The following is a 12,177-nucleotide window of genomic DNA, read 5'->3' as shown; positions in this document are numbered from 1 at the left end:
TGTGCATTGCAATATATCATTTGGGTGAAACTCAAATGCAAGTCAAGACGGTGGTTTACCAAATAAAATAAAAAGGGTGTTAGTTGGTTGTTGAGAAAAAGTAAAGTTGGTCCAATTGAGACATTAAGAAGAATGATAGACGTTTACTTTGGAAGCCTGGATGGTATCTTCTTCCTCATAGATACCAGAGGTATATGTAGAGCAGACGCTCAGTGGATAAAGAGTGTTACTTTGAACAGCATGTCCGTGCCAGAGTAGCAAAGCAGAGGAAATCCAAATACTAGAAGTTGTGATTGTTCAGAAATACTCCTTTGACTAACAGTACAGTAGTTTACTTTGCAAGCACAGCATATATTGTGTATGTATTGTATAGTTCACATTATATCAAGTCAAGTCCCTTCCTCTGGCAATTATAGGTACCACACTCGCTCCCTATGTTAATAATCTTCTTTCAGCTGTGTCAATCATGGGTGGCCTATCGCTGTTGTTCACTCAATCTATCAAAACAAAGCACCTAAAGTCATCCATCATATAAGCAAAGATCATGTGATCGGCTGGATATATGATCAGAAATTAATAATCTTCATTTTCCTTTTGTAGTAGTCAAGGCCCGGGGGGGCAGTGTGAAATATAAATTACATTGAGCAGTAGCCCTTGATGTAACCGAGTATGGCCAGTGCCACCCCTATAGAAAAGTAAGAGCTTCCCTATCCCCACCTGCATGTACTGCTTAAAGTATTGCGAGTCTGCGTCATCATGGCTTGTGTCTGTTTTTCTTGGGTGCAAGCTGACTGAGCTGGCATTATGCCGGCTACCACAAGTTCACGTACAAGTAATGTTTTTTCGCAAAACAAGAGAAAAAAAGAAGATTGGTGTACTCTCTGACTATGTAGTGAGTCCATATTGCTGCTAGTAGAATTCCTGAAACTCCCACTAATGTTATAGGCCTACAAAAACGGCGGAAAGATACATGCCAAAATGTTATACTGTGCTTGCAAGTTGCTAGTGTTACTGTGAGACAACTTTCTGTTGAAATATTTTGTGTTAATGTTAAAGAGTATTGGTTACAGTATTTTTCTTTCTTTCTTCATATAGATGCTCCACAAAAACTCACCGGCAAGGAGATGGCTGTCCAGGCCAGGGCCCGGAAGCTGGAGGCCATTTGTGCTGAATATCAGCGGCTGGTGGCTCGGGAGCAGGAGGAGGAGGCGGCAACAGCTGCATCCTCCTCCAGTGCCCCTGGGTCCACCAGCAAGCAGCCTTCAGTGGTACGGCGCTGTGGTCCGACAGCCTCCCGCCGCCGCCGCGGAGCAACAAAAAACTCAGTAGCTGCCCCCCCAGAGCCTGGATGGCATGTCAGTGCCGTCTCTGCCGTCTCTGCCGGAGAGTAGACTACCTGGAGAGCGCAGTTGAGAAGCTGAAGTGCCAGCTCCAGGACCTCCATAAAGAGATGCGGGACCACATGTCCACAGTACACCGCCGGAAGTGACTGTTTCTGCCCCTTTTTTGAAGACTGTTGGGGGGGGTGGGAATTGGACGTTGGCGATTCAGAGGGACTTTTTGAGGGACATTACTATGGACATTGGTTGGGGTTAGGGAGGGGGTGGGTTGGGTGCTTTTGAATAGTTTATTTTTGATAGGGTAAATATAATTATTTATTTTACATACATCAACATAGTGTACGCGTTCATATTATTTTATGGGGTGGTGGGCAGGGGTTACTGTACGTTTGGTTTCCTCAAACTTACCAGCGTGAATTATCTAAAACGTCCAAAAATGTACAAAAGTGCCACTAACAGAGTTAGTGGATTCAATTGACCTACTAGCACTTTACTAGTAGTACTGTCAGTCTCTCCTCTCCTCCGAGTCGTAGCCCATTATTCTACCTCCCCAAAAGGCTTATCTTACCTGTGATTAGTGTTTGAGAATATAGCTAGGCAAAGCACTGGCTGCATGGCAAATAGCGATTACGGTTGCCCATGAAATCCATCGAGGACAGAAATTCCATTGTTGTGGTGGTAGTAGGAGTGGTACCACACTAGCAGTAGCAGCATATAAAAAATAAAGGAAATTCGACATTGAGTGGCCCGAGAGAAGTATTAGAAGGAACAGTACATATTTATAGCCTAAGCAATGCTGAAGATAAGTATGAGAAAAAATATTTGCATGTATGATTATGGCTACAACAAGAACAGTGACACAGCAGCATATCCTTTCTTCATGTGTAGGAGGATGCTGTTGACGATGGATCCAATCGATGGTGGGAATGAAATTCAGAATTGATTTGAAAATACTCATTGGTGTTTGTTTAAGCAGAATTACAATATCCTAGGACTCATCCAGCTGCCTTAAAATTGATTTGAGGAGGTTGCTTGCACCTTATCCTCCCCAGCAAGTGTGTGGAATTATTGTTGTCATTTAGTCACACCTCATTGAAAACCACACAGCCCGAGTAAGAGGGTTAGGGTTTGAAAATTGGATTGGAATGGGGGTTTTTGGGAACGTTTTGTGGAGAGAGGAAAAAAAAACACAGCATGGACAAACAAGAAATGAAGAAAAACAAATATTTGCATACGAAGGTATCCATAAATCTATTAAGGGACATAAAGGAAGTGGATGCACTACTGCATGCATGAAGTTGTTTGCTAAACGAATGGTTAGGTTACTGAAAAGTAGTACTTAATACAACTTACTAGCTATGAAGAAACAATGTGACAGTACAAGGCTGCAGTAATTACGCAATTTCACTTGCCTATCTGCCCTCAGAGAGAATAAACACTTATTAGTACATTAAATTGGTTTAAAAAATAGCAAAGAAACTTATCAAATAGCTGGAGGGATGAATTTGAAGCAGAGAGCAAACACACGCACAGAGTCACACTCATAGAAGTTCAGAAAAATAACATTATTTAAAAGATAAGGAGAAGTGAAGAGGATACTGTAACTGTATGTTGTAGTTGTCCTGTTCAATTTGGGAAGTTGCATGCATCCAGCCATTCCTCTTATTCGCGGTACTCCTCTATTCCATCTGACGCTCCGTCGATCAATCTTGGTGACCAGACACACTGTCCACTGCCTGCCTGGCGGATGCGGAATTGCAGATCGCTAATAGTAAGCCTGAGTTAATCATTTTTCCCATCGCACAGGGTAAAAGCCGGCCTGTAATTATTGATGGCAAAACAGGAAGTGATATTAAAACACCATGGAGAAAAAAATATAAGGTACGGTGTGTAGTGCAAAAATAACACTTTCGGTTTCAGAGGCAAAAGTATTACATACAAGCAACATTTCTAAAGTGCGTACTCTGAGTCTCCTTTTCAAGGATAGTAATTAGTACACAGCAGGCCAGGGCCATGCAGACAGTCACGGCAGGCACCACTGAGTGAATAAAGCAACCTGATGTAGCATACCTCTTTGAAACAGACAGACAAAGCATATCTAATTGTATGCAGCAAGCCACATAGCCGCAATTTTACATGAACTGCTGTCTGGACTCTGGCATAACAACACTACACTGGCTCGACCACTCCATACCACGACAAGACAGACATGTAGTTCTGCTGTAGGTGTTGTTGAATGGTTTACCTGTTTGCAACTCACGAAATGGCCATAGTTCATCTGTAAACCGACGATGATGATCCATCCATCCCAGTGAGTGACTGTAAAGAAAAAAGATATTATGTAACTTTGATCATCAAGACTCATCATAATCACACAAAGTGAGTCCAAGGACATTTTGCATATTAAAAAATGCAACGTAGTGGCCCCTGCAGTAGAAGTAGAATTTGATTTAAACAAGGTAAAAAAACATAGCAGACTTGAGCTACATTTAGTGTGTAAAATATTAAATAATTACAGAACACATATGATGATTCATTTCAAGCACAACAAAGAAACAGCAATTGCTTTTTTTCAGAGCCAGACAGCCAGTGCTGTCCACTGCATGCCATCTCATTATTCATTACCTGTTCCACTTTTTGTCCGCATCTTGTTCTCAAAGTGGAGGCCCACAGGGCAGCCTCTGGTGTCAATTTCAGAAGTAACTGTCAGCAATCAGCATTTAGTTAGTAATTCCAGTCCCACTTCGTTTGAGGGGACTCGTCTACGAAGCGACAGTTTCTCCATTCTGCGTAATCCAGCTATCTGCCTTGAGGGAAATGGATAGGGGGAGTCTGGTGGAGGAGGATAGAGGATCATGACTGAGTTGTGAACTAAATTCACAGAGAGTGAGCTGAAAGTCATGGTTGATGAGATTATACGTGTAGAACCAAACCTATTTGGAACCCTTGTACAACAAACCACACTGGCCAACAAAACCAGAATGTGGGAAAGGATAGTCACCAGAGATACCAGAGGTATATGTAGAGCAGACGCTCAGTGGATAAAGAGTGTTACTTTGAACAGCATGTCCGTGCCAGAGTAGCAAAGCAGAGGAAATCCAAATACTAGAAGTTGTGATTGTTCAGAAATACTCCCTTGACTAACAGTACAGTAGTTTACTTTGCAAGCACAGCATATATTGTGTATGTATTGTATAGTTCACATTATATAAAGTCAAGTCCCTTCCTCTGGCAATTATAGGTACCACACTCGCTCCCTATGTTAATAATCTTCTTTCAGCTGTGTCAATCATGGGAGGCCTATCGCTGTTGTTCACTCAATCTATCAAAACAAAGCACCTAAAGTCATCCATCATATAAGCAAAGATCATGTGATCGGCTGGATATATGATCAGAAATTAATAATCTTCATTTTCCTTTTGTAGTAGTCAAGGCCCGGGGGGGCAGTGTGAAATATAAATTACATTGAGCAGTAGCCCTTGATGTAACCGAGTATGGCCAGTGCCACCCCTATAGAAAAGTAAGAGCTTCCCTATCCCCACCTGCATGTACTGCTTAAAGTATTGCGAGTCTGCGTCATCATGGCTTGTGTCTGTTTTTCTTGGGTGCAAGCTGACTGAGCTGGCATTATGTCGGCTACCACAAGTTCACGTACAAGTAATGTTTTTTCGCAAAACAAGAGAAAAAAAGAAGATTGGTGTACTCTCTGACTATGTAGTGAGTCCATATTGCTGCTAGTAGAATTCCTGAAACTCCCACTAATGTTATAGGCCTACAAAAACGGCGGAAAGATACATGCCAAAATGTTATACTGTGCTTGCAAGTTGCTAGTGTTACTGTGAGACAACTTTCTGTTGAAATATTTTGTGTTAATGTTAAAGAGTATTGGTTACAGTATTTTTCTTTCTTTCTTCATATAGATGCTCCACAAAAACTCACCGGCAAGGAGATGGCTGTCCAGGCCAGGGCCCGGAAGCTCGAGGCCATTTGTGCCGAATATCAGCGGCTGGTGGCTCGGGAGCAGGAGGAGGAGGCGGCAACAGCTGCATCTTCCTTCAGTGCCCCTGGGTCCACCAGCAAGCAGCCTTCAGTGGTACAGCGCTGTGGTCCGACAGCCTCCCGCCTCCGCCGCGGAGCAACAAAAAACTCAGTAGCTGCCCCCCCAGAGCCTGGATGGCATGTCAGTGCCGTCTCTGCCGTCTCTGCCGGAGAGTAGACTACCTGGAGAGCGCAGTTGAGAAGCTGAAGTGCCAGCTCCAGGACCTCCATAAAGAGATGCGGGACCACATGTCCACAGTACACCGCCGGAAGTGACTGTCCCTTGCCCCTTTTTTGAAGACTGTTGGGGGGTGGGAATTGGACGTTGGCGATTCAGAGGGACTTTTTGAGGGACATTACTATGGACATTGGTTGGGGTTAGGGAGGGGGTGGGTTGGGTGCTTTTGAATAGTTTATTTTTGATAGGGTAAATATAATTATTTATTTTACATACATCAACATAGTGTACGCGTTCATATTATTTTATGGGGTGGTGGGCAGGGGTTACTGTACGTTTGGTTTCCTCAAACTTACCAGCGTGAATTATCTAAAACGTCCAAAAATGTACAAAAGTGCCACTAACAGAGTTAGTGGATTCAATTGACCTACTAGCACTTTACTAGTAGTACTGTCAGTCTCTCCTCTCCTCCGAGTCGTAGCCCATTATTCTACCTCCCCAAAAGGCTTATCTTACCTGTGATTAGTGTTTGAGAATATAGCTAGGCAAAGCACTGGCTGCATGGCAAATAGCGATTACGGTTGCCCATGAAATCCATCGAGGACAGAAATTCCATTGTTGTGGTGGTAGTAGGAGTGGTACCACACTAGCAGTAGCAGCATATAAAAAATAAAGGAAATTCGACATTGAGTGGCCCGAGAGAAGTATTAGAAGGAACAGTACATATTTATAGCCTAAGCAATGCTGAAGATAAGTATGAGAAAAAATATTTGCATGTATGATTATGGCTACAACAAGAACAGTGACACAGCAGCGTATCCTTTCTTCATGTGTAGGAGGATGCTGTTGACGATGGATCCAATCGATGGTGGGAATGAAATTCAGAATTGATTTGAAAATACTCATTGGTGTTTGTTTAAGCAGAATTACAATATCCTAGGACTCATCCAGCTGCCTTAAAATTGATTTGAGGAGGTTGCTTGCACCTTATCCTCCCCAGCAAGTGTGTGGAATTATTGTTGTCATTTAGTCACACCTCATTGAAAACCACACAGCCCGAGTAAGAGGGTTAGGGTTTGAAAATTGGATTGGAATGGGGGTTTTTGGGAACGTTTTGTGGAGAGAGGAAAAAAAAACACAGCATGGACAAACAAGAAATGAAGAAAAACAAATATTTGCATACGAAGGTATCCATAAATCTATTAAGGGACATAAAGGAAGTGGATGCACTACTGCATGCATGAAGTTGTTTGCTAAACGAATGGTTAGGTTACTGAAAAGTAGTACTTAATACAACTTACTAGCTATGAAGAAACAATGTGACAGTACAAGGCTGCAGTAATTACGCAATTTCACTTGCCTATCTGCCCTCAGAGAGAATAAACACTTATTAGTACATTAAATTGGTTTAAAAAATAGCAAAGAAACTTATCAAATAGCTGGAGGGATGAATTTGAAGCAGAGAGCAAACAAACGCACAGAGTCACACTCATAGAAGTTCAGAAAAATAACATTATTTAAAAGATAAGGAGAAGTGAAGAGGATACTGTAACTGTATGTTGTAGTTGTCCTGTTCAATTTGGGAAGTTGCATGCATCCAGCCATTCCTCTTATTCGCGGTACTCCTCTATTCCATCTGACGCTCCGTCGATCAATCTTGGTGACCAGACACACTGTCCACTGCCTGCCTGGCGGATGCGGAATTGCAGATCGCTAATAGTAAGCCTGAGTTAATCATTTTTCCCATCGCACAGGGTAAAAGCCGGCCTGTAATTGTTGATGGCAAAACAGGAAGTGATATTAAAACACCATGGAGAAAAAAATATAAGGTACGGTGTGTAGTGCAAAAATAACACTTTCGGTTTCAGAGGCAAAAGTATTACATACAAGCACCATTTCTAAAGTGCGTACTCTGAGTCTCCTTTTCAAGGATAGTAATTAGTACACAGCAGGCCAGGGCCATGCAGACAGTCACGGCAGGCACCACTGAGTGAATAAAGCAACCTGATGTAGCATACCTCTTTGAAACAGACAGACAAAGCATATCTAATTGTATGCAGCAAGCCACATAGCCGCAATTTTACATGAACTGCTGTCTGGACTCTGGCATAACAACACTACACTGGCTCGACCACTCCATACCACGACAAGACAGACATGTAGTTCTGCTGTAGGTGTTGTTGAATGGTTTACCTGTTTGCAACTCACGAAATGGCCATAGTTCATCTGTAAACCGACGATGATGATCCATCCATCCCAGTGAGTGACTGTAAAGAAAAAAGATATTATGTAACTTTGATCATCAAGACTCATCATAATCACACAAAGTGAGTCCAAGGACATTTTGCATATTAAAAAATGCAACGTAGTGGCCCCTGCAGTAGAAGTAGAATTTGATTTAAACAAGGTAAAAAAACATAGCAGACTTGAGTTACATTTAGTGTGTAAAATATTAAATAATTACAGAACACATATGATGATTCATTTCAAGCACAACAAAGAAACAGCAATTGCTTTTTTCAGAGCCAGACAGCCAGTGCTGTCCACTGCATGCCATCTCATTATTCATTACCTGTTCCACTTTTTGTCCGCATCTTGTTCTTAAAGTGGAGGCCCACAGGGCAGCCTCTGGTGTCAATTTCAGAAGTAACTGTCAGCAATCAGCATTTAGTTAGTAATTCCAGTCCCACTTCGTTTGAGGGGACTCGTCTACGAAGCGACAGTTTCTCCATTCTGCGTAATCCAGCTATCTGCCTTGAGGGAAATGGATAGGGGGAGTCTGGTGGAGGAGGATAGAGGATCATGACTGAGTTGTGAACTAAATTCACAGAGAGTGAGCTGAAAGTCATGGTTGATGAGATTATACGTGTAGAACCAAACCTATTTGGAACCCTTGTACAACAAACCACACTGGCCAACAAAACCAGAATGTGGGAAAGGATAGTCACCAGAGTGAACGCATCAGGGACCGTGCCATGCACCAAAAGAGACATCCAGAGGCGGTGGCACGACCTCAAGGCAAAGGTGAAGTCAATCAGAGCCAAGAACCGGTAGCGGGCCGACCGTACTGCACCCGGAGAGCCTGGAAGGAATTGCTGAGGGATTGGAGGCTGGTAAGTACAACCTAAAGACCACAATCACAATGCCAAGTACTGCCCTGCACAACTGCTAAGATACTCCACCTAGGCCCCACACCATGCATGTCATCGAAATGTGTGAATGGTAGGGCTAAAATGCATCCACCATGATCACCCACAAAAGGAGCAACCACCATTTCCAGGGTCACATGTTGCTAAGCAGCCAACACTCAACTTCCAACAGGCCACTTGACCCACAGCTGAGCAACATGGAGTCCTTCCACCATGTGCTACCAATGCAACCCCCCTCACCAAACTCACAGGTAGGTAGCCATCTTCACAGGGAGGGGTGTACCTGTTTGAGGGGACTCACAGTTAGGTAGCCATCTTCACAGGGAGGGGTGTTCCTGTTTGAGGGGCCATCACCACAACTCCCAACAGGCCCCCGTGACCCACAGCTGAGCAAGATGGAGTCCCTCCACCATGTGCAAGCAATGCAACCCCCCTCACCAAACTCACAGGTAGGTAGCCATTTTCACAGGGAGGGGTGTACCTGTTTGAGGTGTAGAACTGGGTTTCAAAGGGGCCCCCAGCGGTGGAAGGCTTCACCTAAAATCTACGGGTCCACAGGAGTTTCTCTTACCAAAGAAGGGAGGCAGACTCTGGAGTGAGGAGGGAAACAAGATATTTTATTACACAGAATATAACTCGAGTTGTCGGACAGAGTCCCAGAGTCACCTAGTTGAGTCTACGGAGGCTGTCTGTTTCTCCAGGGCATGCAGCAGTTTTTATAGGATGTGGAGTTCTCCTTATCAGGTTTGAGGCGTCACTGTGTCTTGGGCTGTGGTGGTCCAAGGCTGCAAGGCAGATGACTCAGGGGCTTCTGACATTGTCCAGATAATGCAACCAACCGGGGGTGGTCTCTCAAGGCTGTAAGGCAGATGACTCAGGAGCCACCGTAATGTCCAGATAATGCAATCAGCTGGAGATCGTTTCTTATGACGCACATGGAGCCACAGATCGATTGTCCGCACATGTTGTTCTAGTCAACAGAGAGGGATGAGGGAAGATAAGGTGGGTGCGTGCAGCTCGTCTTCGTGACCTCGTCAACAGAGGGGGATGAGGGAAGATAAGGTGGGTGTGTGCAGCTTGTCTTCGTGTGCAGGGGTCCACCTCAGGCAAGGGAGGGAGAGAGTTGACGTGGCAAGGTTTCAGGGGGGAAAATTACAGCACAACAGAGGGGCCAGCACTACAACTCCCAACAGGCCCCCTTGACCCACAGCTGAGCAAGATGGAGTCCCTCCATCATGTGCTAGCAATGCAACCCCCCTCACCAAACTTACAGGTAGGTAGCCATCTTCACAGGGAGTGGCATACCTGTTACAGGGGCCAGCACTACAACTCCCAACAGGCCCCCTTGACCTGCAACACTGTAGCAAGAAGTACCACACACCATCCTAGAAGTGTCAGGATCAAAACCAGAAAACAACCCTTAAACAGGTAAGTACAAAGTCCCTGCAGACCGCATATTTCTGTGTACAACCAAGAACCATTGGACCACATAAGGAGCCACCACTATTTGAATGTGGGACACATCCACTAGCCATGTTACCTCTGCACACATCCGAGTACATGGAAATGCCATCTGGGAAATAGTGGCAGCACACAGAACACATGTAGTAGAAGGTCAGTGCACCATGTCTAACAGGACATACAGCCACCATCTATGGCCATGTGTGCACGGATACCAGGCCCCAGTATGCACCTTTGAAGCATGGCACATAACTCTATGGAGGCCTACAACATGAAACAAGCCAGACATGCAACAGATGACAACAACTCCCCCATGTACAATAGTAAGCCAGGGTATTCCGAACCGTTTGTACACATGGCCATGTTCACGTTGTATTGCCACATCAACAATGAGGACATGACCACGTAATCAAACAATACCTAGGTGTCCAATAGTAAAGCACCACAGTATGACACCTAGCCAAGTGGTGTATGCCACCCTACCCTCTCATGATGCCCAGTACTGTGCACAACAACAATGTGATGAGTTTGTCAATCTTGTGCTGCATGACATGACATCCCAATCATCACAACAACCAACCTGTGCAGTTCACATCAATGACTCTCTATCCTTTGTACAACAGGTGATCGAGAAATGGCAGCAACCTGCAACACCAGGCACCCCCCTCAGACCATGGACTCTCCGGTACAGATGACCTTGACGCCTCGGATGCTTTGGATGAAGCCGGTACACCATTGTCGCCAGTGCCTCAACAGTCCCAGGACATGACGGTCACCACCACCTTAACCACAACATCAACAGTGGCTCCTGCTGTCGGGACCTGTACTGCCACTACCACCACCACCACCACGGCAACAAGTCTTCCATGTGTCACTCTCCCAGACCCATTGGACAATTAAAACCCCTCCACATCCCAAGAGAGCAGGGAGAGTGTCCGGGCTAGGACCCAGGTGAGGCAACAGGTCCCAGACAGGAGGGCAGGTGTAAAGGTAGGTGGCCAGCAAGACCCACCCAATCGTGGTGCCAAGGCCCTGGATGCCATCAACAGGGTCGTGGAGGTATATGAGCGTGCACAGGCACGCCAAGACGCACTGGAGCACCGGCAGCTGTTGAGGTCCATCGACAATAGGATGGCACAACTGGTGAACTTCATGGGGCAGCAAGCAGCGGCTCGGAGGGACCAGCCTGAAGGCCATATACCACCTCCCCCTCCCCCAGTGGCCTGCAGAATGTCATTCCACAAACATCCCCTGAGGCCACAGAGAGGGATGTGTCCCCCGAGCAAGTTGCCCTCACAGCAGCTCCCCTCCGGCCAAAATACAGAGGGGACGTCCGAGGAAACAGCCAGGTGAAACCAGTGGCAAAGCACCAGCCAGCCGCCAGACGAGGAGCCAGCACTGACTTCACCATACCCTGAGCCTGTGATTCACTCTGCTGACTATCCTCCCCCACACCGCCAGGCCATGGCATATATCTGTTGTACTGGGTTCCCACAACAATGTGGGTTCTACACAATGTTCTCATCTTCATAACTTTCAACTTGCTGATCCCCACCCACCCATCTTGTAAATATGCCCTCCCCCAACACTGCCACCATTGTAAATAAACACCCTTGAAATCCTCATGTCCGTGTGTACTCCATGTTTTATCACAGGGTGTACAATGATGTAAACAATACCATGTCCAAGGAGCAATGCCTGTCTGTACTCATGGTGAAAATGAAGCGACCTAGGGAGAACAAGAGAACAACATACACATGTCAGGAGACTGCATCACAGCCATCACACCACACCGCACTTCACAGCCGTGCTATCTACCAATTCCACTATTTGCACCAGTAACGACATACCCATTCTTGAGCTGTGCATGACTACCATGTCCCACACACATTGGCATCCAGCACGGAGCCAACTACAGGCAGCACTCACATCCCACATCCAGACATCCTCACCAACCACCCCTCCCGCATACCATGTCAACACCGTAGGTTGACACCCACCTTCAAGGGAA

The sequence above is a fragment of the Lissotriton vulgaris genome, chromosome 7 (genome assembly GCF_964263255.1).
Source record: "Lissotriton vulgaris chromosome 7, aLisVul1.2, whole genome shotgun sequence".
Classification (NCBI taxonomy): Eukaryota; Metazoa; Chordata; class Amphibia; order Caudata; family Salamandridae; genus Lissotriton; species Lissotriton vulgaris.
Note: the sequence above shows the minus strand (reverse complement) of the source record.